General features: G+C 40.6%; 1 pseudogene; it reads right to left on the bottom strand.

Moving 5' to 3' along the window:
* Nucleotides 1–9,340: 9,340 nt before the first annotated feature.
* LOC137604571 (ATP-binding cassette sub-family C member 4-like) overlaps nt 9,341–15,843 on the bottom strand; it is a 32,266-nt pseudogene continuing 25,763 nt past the window's right edge.

The raw sequence follows: 15,843 nt of genomic DNA, 5'->3' as shown, positions 1-15,843 counted from the left end.
GCTCCAAGGCATGAGCACAGTACATGTCAGAGCTGCATGCCACAAGTTAAATTAATGAATTTTTAAAAGGTTTAGTTTTTTTAATGACAGAATCTGTTGTAGCTTTTTATCAAACCTCTTCATATTTCACTGAGGTGGAATGGTGCACCACATTTGCAAGGCAGAACTAATGCTATATAAATCTCAAGTAATAAGTAGGCCCTAGGGACATCATCTAAACCAAGATTTTACACCAATTTAAACCTGCCTGCAATTTCATTCCTGCCTTAAGTGCATTTGTTTAACAGGTTCTAGAGATGCAAGCGCTTCCCTCCAAAGTGTTGTTATGTCTTCTTTATTAATTTCTGGATTGCAAGTGGGCGGGGGAGTATGAAGAGAAAGGGGAGTTGACAAACACTAATCAAAGGTTGAGAGTGGGATGATTCTACCATAGAACCAATGTACTTTTGCCTCATTTGCAAACTAATGATTTAAAACCCCCACAATCTGTTTGAGGTCAGCTCCTGTGTATTTTGGATATGCTTGACTATTAGCATCACTGAAAGCTTCAGATGTGTCAAGCCTGCTCCCCCTCCAGTGATAGTCACCTACTTTAATTTCCCTGCAGGCCTCGGAGGGGGATGAATTCAACTAAAATCACAAGCTGTTTTGTTGGCAATCCTTTGTGGCCTATAATGAATCTAATGAATATAAAGAGAGGTGGAAGGGAGGGGGGAAAAGGGATAGAGGCGAATACATTTCAACCACGTTGTGTTGCTTTTACTTGACGATTTGTGACCCTCAACAATGGGACAATGGCGAGTGTTTTTGTACCCTTAATTTCCCTTTGTGTTTCAGCTTCATCTCTTTCACAGTTAAGCATTGAAAGTCGTCAGTTTGAAGAATAATTGCTGACTCCACAGTCCGTCACACAAAGGGGAGGTTTTGAGATGAATCCCTAACTATCAGCCAGAGGAGCAGAAGGGGAAAGGGGCTCAGACACAACAACAGGAAAGTCAAAGGTAAAAGCATCCGAGGTTCCCATGCAGGCCTGAAGCACTTCCCCTCTCATCCCCCCAAAAAAAATCACAAATAGCATTTCCACCTCTTCAAAGCTGCTCACCATTTTCTACTCACCTTTATAGAGGTGCTGCACTTGAATTAAAGTGGCTCATCTGATGCGAGAAGAGACCGGAGAAGTTGTTGCCCTGATGTTAAAGCTGGCGATCCTCCGATTTCACAGACCCCTCAGGGGGGCAGGATCACATTAACAACGTCGTTCTTGAATCGGGTTAGCACTTAAAAGTTAGGAGGCCTGATGTTCCCTTGAGTCTTGGATTTGTTCAACAAGGAAAAACACACATACACACAAAAATCTAATACCTCACAAAATGATGACAGCTAAACTAGAGCTAAACATTTGAGCACATTAACTTTTAAGTGCTGAAGCGTACACCGGGTAGATGATAAAAAAGTTCTGTGTCAATGGCCCATGCCGGTATGCTCCCCAGTCCCTGTAATGATTTCTATTCATAAACATGCTGTGTGCTATCCTCCACCTGGCAGCTGCCTCTGTGCATATGAGATTACTATTATGCATCTTCCAGTCCCAAGGATAAACATCTATCCACTTTTGAAGTTTGCAAGCATGAGGCATATTTTAGTGCCATACGACTTAAGCATCCCTTCAGGTATCACTTGCAATCTTTTCTCATTCTATATACATTGTTCAACTTTAACGGGTATCTAATTTGCGTTATCAGCTTACAGGGCAGTAAGTAATAATTTGCATGGCTGCCTTAAGCAAATATGCTTCCATAAGCATCCCATAGTATAGACACTAGAATGGATTAACCTCCATATTGGCTATGCCCCGGTGGTCAATCCTTTTTTAGAAATAAGTAGAACAGATTGTTTAGTTTGGTGGCAAGCATGCTGTGAAGAAATCAACAAATACCTTCTGCCATCTGATGTTACGTTGGATACAATCCTTGAACCCACAGCAATGGTAGAATGACAGCTAGTATCTATATTTTTTTCTTTACTGGACTCCTTGTTAGAATAAGCACACACAGATTTAGGTTATGTTACTGTCAGAAGTGGATTCTTTAAAGTCCAGTTGTACATGTCTCACAGTAAGATGAATGTACCAGGTCAGGGGGTTTTTTTCCTGCTACTATCTATTGATCTGACTTTGTGAAGATTCAGGCATTGTCATCCTATTTTTGATGCGATAACACATCCAAGCAGTGTGAAGGTCAGTGTGATTTGAGCACGCCAGTGACTATCGGTGCTGATTATTTCAGTAGATTCACTGATAATGGTCCCCAAGTCATAGAGATAAGCTCAGAGAAAAGCCAACTGAATGTGTATGATAGCTTTCTCCTCTTTATAAAGTCTCTCTTCATCTCACCATTTGTCCCACATTGTAAACAGTGTATTGAGAGTAAAGATCCTCAGTCCACAGCTGTGAGTTCACCATCGTTTGAAATTATCCCGCATCTGTGTGCAATATGTTTGCAGTGGAACTACAGGGTAAACAGGGATACATCTAAAGAGAGTAGCTTGATATTCTACTGGCTTGCATCAGGCATGTGTGCTACGCTTGTTAGCTGAGTAGACAGTTAATTGCCATGGTGGGTGGTTAGAGTGCTAGGAGCCTGATCTTAGAAATTTGTCATATTTGTTAATCGGACATGCAGATGCAAATAATGTGTGACAGACTGTGACCAACACTACCGGAAAATAAATACTGTTAACTTCAGAAATGTTCTTGGCTCTGAAATAGTACTGCATAAAGGCTATAAAGACAGCCCACCGTTTATCTATTTATTTATTTTGTTTAGCTATTTCTGTTCATGGGCCAACATGACAAAAGATGTGTGATATGAAAAAAAAAAACCTTCTGAAATAGTAGCATGCCAGATTAGGCTTTGTTGTGGTCTCTATCTACAACAATCCCACGCTAATTGTTGGCCTGATTACACTAACTGGGGCTAAGAATTCATGTAAACCAAGTGAAATCTGAACTGTGTGCACCAACACTTGTGCGCTACAACCTAATTCATATTCCAAGAAGGATTTGTAATTTGCAAAACATATCAGATATCTGACAGGAGGGCACAGCCTCTTTAAAACTATGCTATTCAAACTTCCATATAGCTTGAAAAGCTCGTCCATAAAAATTGATCAAAGTTGTAAAGATTTTGTATCAAAAGGGGTCTGATTAAAGCTAGCTGCCACCGAGACGCGGCTCTTTTGCATCATTCCTGCAATCTCTCTCACATGGTGAAATTTTTGTTAATGTAGAAATAATATCAATGCAAACTATATTAATAACCATGGTGTGAGACGCTGGAGCGATGTCACTTAATCAATGAAAACAAATCATGTACACCTTGCTATGATTATCTGGAAGGGAGTGAATATTAATGTCTCAGTCTGAATCAATGTTGGGGTTGCATATATTGCCTTTCGTGTTTACTCATAGTTAAGACATTTTCTCTCTTTTATGTTTCTGCAGCATTCCCTAGAGTGATCAATTAAACACTAAATAGAGATATGATACCAGCTATTATAGTAATTCAACAACGGTAACAAAACAAAAGTGATTTAAAGATGTGATGTTCAAATTTCAATTAACTTTGGTTTGTATTTGCTGATATTAATTAAGAGGGTGTGTGGAAGGACACAAAAGCGACAGGTTTATTGTCTCAGATTATTCTCATGAAAGTAGCATTAGTATGTAGCACAACGCTACCTAATTAACTGGCATGGGAGGCAAGACATTACACAAGAAACCTTTTCATTTGTGGGAGGTAATAGCATTGGGCAAGAAGTAGATATTTATTTCATTATTTGATAAAAAGGCCTTTAATGAAAATATCAGCCCAGGAGCAACACCAGTCAACATCACAAATTTGCTGCGGAAAAAATAAAAAAATAACTTGCTGCAAGGAGTATTGTTGCAGGCGATGAATTACCTTATGACTGCAGTTCATTAAATAAAATGTGAACCACACCTGGTGGGCTAATGGAGGTCAAATGGATAAACTGCGGCACGAGCATAAGGACATGTGGCAACGAAGACAAAGCAGCATCCAGTCGCTCTCTGAAAGGTTAATAAAACGCCTGCTACTAAGCGCCGGCGTGTTGAGGCTGGGCTCAGCCACGGAGAGGCTCCTCCTGTAATTCTGGAGTGTGACAGTGTTGTATCGGTGTCACCGAGAGCAATCATAACATTCCTTTCCTCCAAGTCCAAAAGGTTGTTTTAAATTCCCTTGGCAGTAAACTGCTTCAGGGGGTCAAACACACCAAATCTCTGAACAATAATGGGCCAACTATCAGTTACATCATTCACCTGAAATCACTGGCCAGCATTAAAAGCATCTCTTTTTTTTCTGCTCTGCATACTTTGCTGTGAATGCTTTTGAAATGACTATAATGTAATCCGTACCACAGATATCTACTGCTTTTGTGCATCTATCCAAGACATGAATGGTCCAGCCTATCAGTTACTCTCTGGAGGTGATGTATATGGTCTTTAGAACAATGCCACAAACAGATGAAGGCTATAATATGCAACCAATTCCTGCTCTCTCAATTTTCAGGGTTATTTTGTTTTCTTTTTTGAAAAACACTTTAGGGCCGCCAATTTTTTTTTCTTTCTTTTTTTTTAGGAGGAAGAAGTAGAAGCTTAGGTTTTTTCATCAAAATCAACTAAGAGTCTAAGTGCTTTAAAACAACCTCGGAATATCTGAAAATATTTTTACCAACAAAACAGTATTTTGTGAAACATAAAATCAAGCAAGCCACAAACAGAACATAAACTAGATTAATGCACAGCTTATCTTTTTACACATCCCTTTAATAACACTGAACACGCAGTTTAACCACAGACACCCGCGTTAAAGTAACTGATGGAAGCCATGAGACATACATTTTTCATTATGTGACATATTTTGATCTAATCTTTTGATATTATCTTTAAGATTTGAATGTTGTTTTTTCTTCTTCGACTGTGATGTACGTCAGATTATCCCCCTGGCTGTCTGTCTGTATTCATACTGACAGTCTGAAGAATGAAGACACACGATTTAAATGCATCTCCCCCACTGAAAGGGAATTCTTCACCAGATGTGCAACAGATAGTGTCAACCTAATCTTTCAAAGCAACAGTATGAACTTCACCGTGTATCTACTAGAAAGAAAAAAAAAAAGATGATAATCACAGATCAAGATTTAAAATCAGTTTTAAGGTTATGTTAACTCTTTTATCCAAACTTTCCTTTAATTTAGATCAGTAGACCTATTTCAGAAATTCTGAAAAAAGAATGTGCTAAGTTTAAGAGGAACACTAAAAAAAGGAACGTTTTTGATTAATTACAGACAGATATGAAATGGGTCAGTCCTACTCTGTCCAACTTGATCAGGCATCTCCAGCATTGTCCACAGAGAGTCAACTTTTAGACTGTTTACTGGCTCAAAGGCCAGGCATGCATCTGAAGCCACACAGGCAAGATAATGTATCCCAGGCTACAAAAGCGGGCAAATCACTGTGCATTAAGACTAGACACACAATGGACAACAATGGCTTGCATAAACACTATTTAGAACTATTCACATGGCATTGAAGAGATGGGCGTCGACTCACTATTGCTGCAAAGCCGACTCATTGTGTGGAGGTGAAAAGAAGTCTAATGAACAGGAAGCCTTATTTGAGAGAGCTGACAGTAACCATACAACAGCCACATTGTGTGCTTGCCACCAACCCTGTGGGTCTCTACATTAGGAGAAATGATGAGAAAGTAACCCAAAAAGACACAGTGGGCCCTTGGACCCACGAAAATGCAACCAGACAATAATGGGGGACACAAGCTGTCCCCACCTTTACCCAAAGCTGCACGTTTACATGCAAAGAACATCAACCGCTCTCATGGTTGAGGATAAAAGCCCCCTGGCCAGATGGAACTTTGAAGTACATTTGGGTTAGTTTACCACCACAGACTGCAATTATAGAGCAGCAGCAGTTAAAATATATGTCATACATTTTAAGTCATATCAAACTCTGCAGGGGAAAGTTAGAAATTCTCCAGTTTGGTGCACCAGGCCTCCTGCTTCACACGCACATGGATACCACGCATGTGCGCGCGCACGCACTCACACACACACACACACACACACACACACACACACACACACACACACACACACACACACACACACACACACACACACAGACAGACAAAACCACACATCGTGCCCCCCCCGTTTTCACCAAGCTTCATCAATCTTCCACAAAAGGATGACATCATCAATAGGCATCGTCTTTTATAGCTTTAAGCAACAGGCCTTATTTACTGATGAGATAAGCCCTCTGCTGTTGTCTAGCCAACACTTCTCTTCTTTTTCGTGCAGTTAAAGAATCAAACAGCACTTTTTGGAAGGTTACAGACCATGGCCAGGATGATGACTGAAGCAGTTGTCCCATTTGTTGGCCTTTCAAAGATCCAGGGCCAATTGAGTTTAACATTAAGTCTATTTCTTTCTTTTTTGTTTATTGTTTCTGATTTTTAAAAGAATTTTTTAAATTAAAATTTGCTTTGATACATGAGAGTGTGTGAGTTAAATATACTGGCACTCTACATGGTTACAAACAAACCACAGCATGGAGTTCACAGAGCATAATCATCCATTACTATGCATGACCTATAATTACTGTTTGCAGCGGTATTAGTCCATAAGGCAAGCCCAGGTTGGTCACTAGACCGCTGAGGCACCATGATGCAGCACGGCTGGTCAGACCTTATATGTGTATGCTGAAAAGTACTACATGAAATGTAATGTCTAATTTTCTTTATTTGTTGCACATAATCAAAGAGAAACTGAAACTTATTAGCCGTCTAATAAGTTTGGCAGTTCTCTTTTTGTACTTTTGACAAAGTCTGTCAGGAGAATCTAGGTCTAACTAGGTTGTTGCAGCAATCTAGAAAATATAGCATCGTGATATTCTGTTTATTTAAATCTATTTTTAACACACACAAAAAGTCATTTCCAAACACACTACATCCAGTGCCCCAACACATATCTTAAAACGTGCCATTTGTTGTTTGTTTTTCTAGCCCTACATAGAATCATGTCAGGCCTTGGGAACTTGTCAGATATTCAGTTTGTAGTCACTTTAAAAAAGCTGAGCATAGAGTCTCTGGGGAATCACTCCAGTCTTCCCATCTCCCCCTCCCCATGTCACCAGCTAGGAACAAAGCCGCCATAGTCAATTCTCCTAATTTCACTGCAGCCTGTCGAAATCCTGTTCCCCTTTTCTCCCTCTCTTCAACAGGTACTTTATGTTGGGATCAGTCAGGTCTGAGTCGCCCACAAAAACCTGAGGCTCTCGCTTCATCGTCTTTCAGCGCCGAGTTTGACACTCCCCAACTCCCTGCCATTCAGGTGCCTGCACCGTGCAATTTGTTTCCATTTGTCAAACAGCAGTATCCATGACAAAAGAAAATGCTGGCACAACAGAAAGTTTGTGAAAAACATTGTCTCCTCAATCCAAAATGGCCCTGAGACAAGTTATTTATTGGTCCATGAAAAACAGCCTTAAACAATTTACAACACTTTCAGTTGTTGTAGATACTTGTTATATTATTCTCTCTGCTGACAATACATCTTTAACTGAACAGAACATGTATCACGTCTTCAAATCAGCACCAACGTATCACTTCTTTCTTAAAGTGTGGATGGGATAAATGCTCCAGGGTGAATTTATTATTTCATTCACTGCCTCCACATTGTGCTGACTCTTATTTTGTGTTTTATTCCTTTGGGATGATACTTCATTGTGTGGACAGCTATGTTTCTCAGACATTTATTTATTAGAGCCATATCAGCACGATGCTGATAGCTGTGCTATTTGCACACCTATTCAAATATGCCTTAAAATGGCACTATTATTGGGCACCATAGGAAGGTATCCGGTAAATAATACTCATTGTGCAAACTTTGTTGTCACCATTCTTGTGTTGGCTGTTATCGAGGGGGAGAGCAGAGAGGATATATGCTGACTCTGATGTAGATAGTGCCACGAGTATTCGTATTGTGGCAGCTGCCGTGTGGTGCGGTCCCTGATAGGGTTTCGGATGCTGTCAATGCTGTGTCAGGTGCATTAGCACCTCAGAGACCCATGATGCTCCAGCTGCTGTGTGCCAGCGTCTCCCTGGGCCCTGGCCGCCAGCCTGACACCCGACACAAAGTAATCACAGATCACAGCGTTTAATCACTGAAACAAGCACTCCAGAGGACCCCACTGTCAATATCCCTCTCTCTCATTATCTGTTTGGATTGCACATCCACAGTGTCAGATAAACAGAGTGGAAAATTAAGATTAAAAATATGGTAATTTCATTTCAGGCAGCAGGCTCCTCTCACTGGCCCATTATGCTATTGATTACCTCTGAATTCAATTTCTCTTTTCAATGTTAACTTTAATCTATTTGCAAGCCAACAATTCAACTCTCAGGGGGCTATTTGGGAGTAAGTAACCATTTAATATGACGCTGGCTGAAGACTCACTGGCTTTAATGAATTGTGTAAATCACTAAGCTTTTCAAGGGACTGATGTCCCACAGTTCACACCCCAAATCCTGGCCTGGTTAAATGCTCCCTTTTATAGCAAGCTAAGTGTTGACTGAGAACCATCTCTGAGTGTTTAATCACCAGATCTGTTCTTGTCTATACGAAGGATAATTAAACAGCTCTATTCTTATTGATCAAGGGATTATAAAATAACATTTACCTTATCGTCATATTACACCACCGACATGTTAGAATAATAGCTGCACCACTTTACCACCACGGGTCTGTTTAAAATCACTTGACTCAACAGAATAATCATGAGGTTGTTTTCCTTAGCCACTTAACAATTTGTAGCACCTTGGTTAAGACCAGTTGAAACCGCTGACCTGAAGCAAACACACCATTCAGACATCTGAATATATGATGGGAGGAAATGGTGAGTCATAACATGACATGATGTTTTAAATGCAATGAAGAAAGCACTGATACATTCAACAAATAATCTTTTATTGTATATGATTTGATGTATATATATATTTGATATGTATGTGTGTATATATATATATATATATATATATATATATATATATATATACACTGTATATATATGACATAGAAAAAATTTATAAATAAATACAATACATAGAGCAGCTATAAATACTTTTATCATATTTCATACTTAATGTAAAAAATAGCTCTATTTGTGATACCCGCTTCAAGCAACAACCCATTTATCAAAAGAGTAACAGGAGTCTTTGATATTACATTGGAAAAAATGTCAGAGGCATTGAAGTTAAACACTTGTTCTTCTTTTCTCACATTGCTATGCATGTCCTGCTAAATTTACACTTTAGTTCCCTCCCTGACAAGAACTGAGGTAGACATAAGACCACTATCATCACATACTGGAAGGTTACTCAATGAAAACAGTGCAAAATAAATAAATTTAAAAATCAATGATTTGATTTAGGCACAATAAATGCTTAAAACATGTCTTTTTTCAGCTTCTTGGTTATCCGAGCTGTTTTCCTAATAATAAAATACACAGTCTGATAAAACAATGTTTACCCGTTAGAGGAGATCTTAAGCCACAGATAATTTAGTGCACTAGATTGAACACATCTGATATCTCTGCTCTTTTGAGCAGCTGTGCAGGATTGAAGCTACCCAGGAGACCAGAACACACATACATAAACATAGCAGGATGGAATCAATAGCGAGCCGTGCAGTGATACACTGTCAATAAAGGCACATCCTCCGTTAGATACTTGCCTTGTTGTGAAGGAGGAAAGTGTTCTTTCATTTAAGAGCAGCACACACTACATTACCTCTTACTACTTGCTGGGGCTTTGCATTTTAATACACAGTTAGCGATTCACGCATATATATAAAAGACCTGGTCAGTGCTCACAAACGTAAAGGCCAAGGAGCACTCCACGCTGTCACAGAGACGTCTCAAAGATGACATGGCTGTCCTCGGTACGGTGACCGTCTGTCACTCGCTTTTTCTTTGTGTAAACCTGCAAGCACCAAAGGAAAGTAGTGTCACAAAAAACAAGCACAGTCCAATTTGAGCTGCAATCTGTTAAGGAGAGATTTATAACAGATCCTGTCAGAGCACGGCAAGAAGATTTGTCACCTGCTGAAGCATGCAAAAGTGGCTTATTTAGCTCTATAAACTGTGTGTGTATACACACACGCACGCACACACACACACACACACGCACAGACACACACGCACACACTGCTAGTCCAAGGTTTGGACACACCTTACTTATTTTGCTTTCTTTATTTTCATAAGTACCTACATTTCAGATTCAAAACTATCAATGACCACATGGAATAATGTAAAAAGTGAATTTACCCAAAAGACATTACATTTTAGATTTAGCCACCCTTTGATTTGATGACTTCTTTGCACACTTTTACCATTCTCTCCATTACTTTCATCAGTTTTTCAACAGTCTTGAAGGAGGACTTCTTGGTCCTTTTGTCTTCACTCTGAAGTCCATCTCAAATCACCTGACTGCACGCCACTGTGCGTGCGTGCGTGTGTGTGTGTGTGTTCACAAGTTTTCCCGTGTTCAGTCAAAACATCTATAATATTTTTTTACACAGAATTGACTCAGAGAAGGACAGGTTGGCCTCCATGTGAGATGTACTGCCTGCTCTGGAATTCTCTCTCAACGCTGACAAAGGAACTCGAGGCTCGTATCAGATCATTGAATGCATTTACAATTTGACTGACAACCATAGAAACTTGACACACAACATGCGTACCATCTCAGTATTTAATAAGTGGTGCTAGACAGTTACAGATGCTGCCATAATCTGATCAGAGGACAGCACCTACAATAAAGAAAAGAAAACGTGAGGGCTTGAATAATGTTGCTACCAATCCACCAGTGTGCAGGAGAAGATGATACCAAATAATACAACAGTGTGCTGAGTCTTTGAAATCAGTATTTTACTCATTTCATTCCTCTGGCTGAGAAGATACACTTCAGCTGATAAATTTGTGCGAGGGACAGAGAGAAAATGAAATGATGCCTACTTTTTTTCTTATTTCACAAAGACCTGTTTGAAGTTGCAATGTGGTATCTGTAGTCCCAGACAGATGCACATAAAATGGAATTGAACAATGAATAGCCAGCTCTTATCTGTTCAGTGTCTGAAGGGGAAATACATCACAAATGAATTTTACAGAGGGGAAATATGGACATTCTCTATTACTGTAATCCCCATAGAAAGTTTATCCCAAATCGCAATAGAGTTAAAGCCAATATTTCCAAATAGATATAGTGCAAAGAAAGCTGCTTTTCTAGAATCATCTCCAAAATGATCTCAAAATTACATTATGAGGAAAGAGATAATACAGAGAGTTTCTGTGATAAAATCAGAGGATGTAAATCTACAAAGGGACAATTTCTCTCTTGAAATTAAAGTTATGGCGTTGCATTGCTCCAACTAGGCGTTTTAAATTAAAATGGAAATCATGTGTCTTTGCATTGTCAGGGTTATGGACATCTTCTCTTGCTTTACTGTATTATTTTGGAGGTGAGTAATGAAGTATGGAGTTTAAGAACAGTCTGGAATTAAAGTACCATAGCTGGATGCTCCTTAGTGACAGCCCGTCCGGGGACAAGCGTGGGTGTGGTTACCTTTTCGCCGATGTGCAACAGCGAGGCTGCCTCAGCTCTGCCTGTCTGCTGGACCATCTGGTAAAGGAGCCCATCCTGGTTCTGGAGCAGCACATATGGCTGGCCATACACCTGGATTCTGCCAGCAGCAAGAACCTGCAATCACACATACAAATCTGTGTTTTGTGTGTATGTGTTTGTGCGTCACCACCTGTATACTTTACTTTAAGGGGAAACTGACATTTCAGCTGTTTCACTGCTGAGTGATGCATGCAGACAGTGCAAGATGAATGGGGAAACAGTAGGTCTCTGCACATAAGAACCATCCATTTGATGTGACTCATACAACAACAAACACAGACGCCTGTTTCTGCTCAACAGGGCCATAGAAAATGAGCGTAGCCTGTTAGCAGTGCGACAGTCAAGTGCGCTGACTCTGACAGACTGAAGATCAGTGATTTATCCATGTATTTATCCTGGCATTTCAGAGGCTCAGGGGTGGTCTTCAGTCCAATCCAACAATCATACCTTGAAGACACGCTAGAAAATCACCATAATTTCTGTGTCATCATATGTGATATAAAGCACACAAAGAATAGTGCCAATACAAGCAGTTTGGGAAAGACTACAATTATATCACAGACAAATTTTAACAAGCTCGATCCTCATACAGCTGTAATGAGCAGTTTGTTATCACCAAAGCCCAGTTTCAGGCAGTGTTCAATATGAAAGGGAGACTTCTCCTTTTGTAATCTCCAGTTTAAGAGCAGGACACGATGCACCTTGAAAATATCTTTAAATATGGTGCAGCTTAGGATTTAGACAAGACAATTCAGGCAGGCCCTAATTTAGTTCTCCCCGAGTGCCAAACAATCTGGGGGCATTTAACAGGAGCGTAGGTGTGAACCGCCGCCCGCTGTGCGATATTTGGCTTCCTCAGCCTCCCCTCAGTGACCAAGCAGCCACTGGGTCGTGCCCTGTCCTCCAAAGAGGCTGAACAAATGCTGCCACAAATGGCACTAATTGGCACCTCTGCAGGCAGTAGCAGCAAAGAGCCAAAGATCAAGTGGCATGAGCACAAGTTCAATGAAAGGGAACACTGTTGAGGAAGAAATCAGCCCAGTTGTTGCAGAATGGGCTGAGCGAATCAAAATTCGCTAGTAAAGATTGTGTAGTGGAATTCTTACAACAAAATAAGAAAAAGTGTTTAAAAGGTGCGTTCGATAAACAGCAGTGTGAATGGAGAAGAATAAGGAGTGGTTCTCAAATCCTTTGAAGGGATATCATAAAACGTTTGGACAAAAATTGGACAAAAATTACTGATCCTCTTTTTTAATGCCTGCTTTTTGTTATGTTATTACAAAAAACTACAATAACTGAACACTGAAATGTTGCAAGAAGTGGTGGACAAATAGGAAGTGTTCTGACTCACCATTATTCTATCACAGTCAATGATAGTGTCAAGCCTGTGAGCGACTGTGAGGACTGTACACTCTCGAAACTTGTCCCGGATAGTCTTCTGGATGAGGCTGTCAGTTCTAAGAGAGCAGGGAACACAACACCTCAACACAAAAAAACTTTCCTCCCATACAGCCCTGGGCAGGGATTTTACTTAACACAGAACAATGGCTCATCAGCAGCCAGGTATGTGCAGTTGTAGGCATGAAAGATAAAGGATAGCACAGCTCACAAAAGCAGATTTTATTACTCTTGTCTATTTTGTTAGATATTTTATCTGTTTTGTGTTGTGAGACCTTCTGCTGAAATTCCACTTTTTTACTTGAGTGAAACAATGCTATAATGTCATACATTTGTTGACATTTATTTAAATAATCAGACACTGTATGATGATAAGTCTGGAACAACTGGTTTGCCATTAATGCTCAAATAATTAAGGAATAGGATGTTTAAAATACTCTCTGTGCATTAGGGTTGTGCTCTTTTCTCAGCAGTATGACTATTTTTATTATAGATTTTTGATAGTTTATGAAAATTAAGCCACATTCAACAATGGCAGACCTTTTGCATATTGATGATTTTTATTTCCCTTGTAGGTTCCACTCCCCTGACCTTGGGTCAACATTAGCTGTGGCCTCATCAATGATGAGGATCCAGTTTTTCCAGAGGATTGCTCTGGTGATGCACAACAGCTGCCTCTGGCCCACACTGAAGTTAAAGCCGGACTCAGTGAGCACCTTCTCCAGATTGTTGGGCAGGTCCTCCACCAGGGCCTTCATCTGCACCTGGAGAAAAGGAGAGCAGAACCTCAACCCTTCATTAGCCCTACATAAAGACTTCCTGTAGGGATGCCTTTAAAGAGCTATCCAAACACACCCATTAACCGCCTGGCACAATGCAGGCCAGGTCCACTGATGACCTTGGCCAGTGCTCCCTTGTGGCCAGCCTCTAGCTTTAATCCAGGCCACCAAACCCATTCAGAGGCAGGACCAGGAGCTGAAGCCCTTCACTGTGGGGGGAGCCTTCATCCTGACTGCCCAAACACATCTACCCCAGCACTTTCAATGGTTCCCAGTTACAAGCCGCACATTGAGCTGGGCCCCATGGCCCTAATGGGATTTCCCCCCATGACTTGTGGCGAGCAGGGAGGCTGAATGGCAGCATTGTACAGAGGGACAGAGGGATCCCCCCCGGGCCGGTGAGGGGGAATCATTCAGAGCCATGCTGGAGTACCTCTTGGAGTGCATTCCACAGGTCCTCATCTGTGTGCTGCTTGAAAGGGTCCAGATTCTTCCTCACGGTGCTCGTGAAGAGAACTGGGTCCTGTGGATAGATGGATATAGAAAGAGAAGGCCATGGCCAGTTAAGATAATGACAAGGGGGTAGATATATGAAAGGGTTGGGCAAGCTTTATAGGAAGCCAATGCGCAATGTTTGAAAGGAAGATGTTCACAAAGGGCTCGCTCCACTCAGGAGCTCCATTCAACGCTCTGGACAACAATGCATCAATAAGTTGATCTTTTTACTAAGAAAACCAGAGCTGTACCAGGTTGTCTGCATATATAACACAAAATAGATCAATATAGTCACTTTTACCTTACAAAGGATTTCATACTGTATCTAAATTACAGATTAGAATCTCAAAATGTTGAAAAGTAACAGCTTTTCTCAGTCAAATGTACCGGCATCTGTTAGGAAGGGTTATCTCATCAGCTGACTGCCCATATAAAAGGACAGCCTCAGATCTCAGACAGCTGGGATGTCCCAGATATGTATTTATGTTGAACCACACACCTGTATAAAGGTTCAGCCACACAGAAATCTTTAAGAGAGCAAAAAAGCTCTTTATTGCACTTCCCTGGAACAAGCTCACAAGTCCACACAGGCACTCATCCAACATGCCAGGTAAACCTGATAAACAGGAGCGGGCTGACAGCTCCTCGTGTCAGGACAGATATTTATTCATAAATCCTGCAGTGATCTTTGCTGAACATTCACCAGAACTCTCCCCGGACGTCATAAAGTGACCGTCTTTTCTGTCTCGCCAAAGGAGTGGCTCTAGATAAGCTTTTCGTATCACATCATTTTCGCTTTGTTTTTATCAATGAACAAATAGAGCTCTGCCTTCTCTTGAAATATAAGACTGATGTTTTGATATCTAAGTTATTATAATGTATAATGAGTCACAATGAAAACAGCTTTAAAGATATATGTAACATCACATCAGTAGATGTTACACAACACTGCACCTGTCAGTTAAATACCAGATAGACTTTCACTGTTTCTTCATCACAGTTTGGAAAATGTTATCACTCCAGCTCAGCTCAGATAAGGATCTAACCTATACGTAAAATAGGAAATAATCGACTGGTAAGTTTAAAAGTAAATACTCAGTACAGTGCGTCCTCGAACATTCGCGCATTAACACTTGAAACTTCACTTCATCGCGGATTTTTGGTTGGCAGTCACGTGATACCGTACGTGCATTCTATTGGCTGACGGCATCTGGAAGCGCACTATGTTCCGTGAGTCTCGGAAGGCAACGCACTTCCATTTTAAATTACCATAAACAATAAGATAAATCCTTTGTGGCTATATCACGGAATTTGTAATTCACGTGTGGTTCCTGGAATGTATTAACCGCGAGGTACAAGGGCGTACTGTAGGTCTAAAAGGATCCTGTCATTGT

Source organism: Antennarius striatus, chromosome 12, assembly GCF_040054535.1.
Source record: "Antennarius striatus isolate MH-2024 chromosome 12, ASM4005453v1, whole genome shotgun sequence".
NCBI classification, from domain to species: Eukaryota; Metazoa; Chordata; class Actinopteri; order Lophiiformes; family Antennariidae; genus Antennarius; species Antennarius striatus.
The sequence above is the reverse complement of the archived record's forward strand: the minus strand, read 5'-3'. Positions and strand labels throughout refer to the sequence as shown.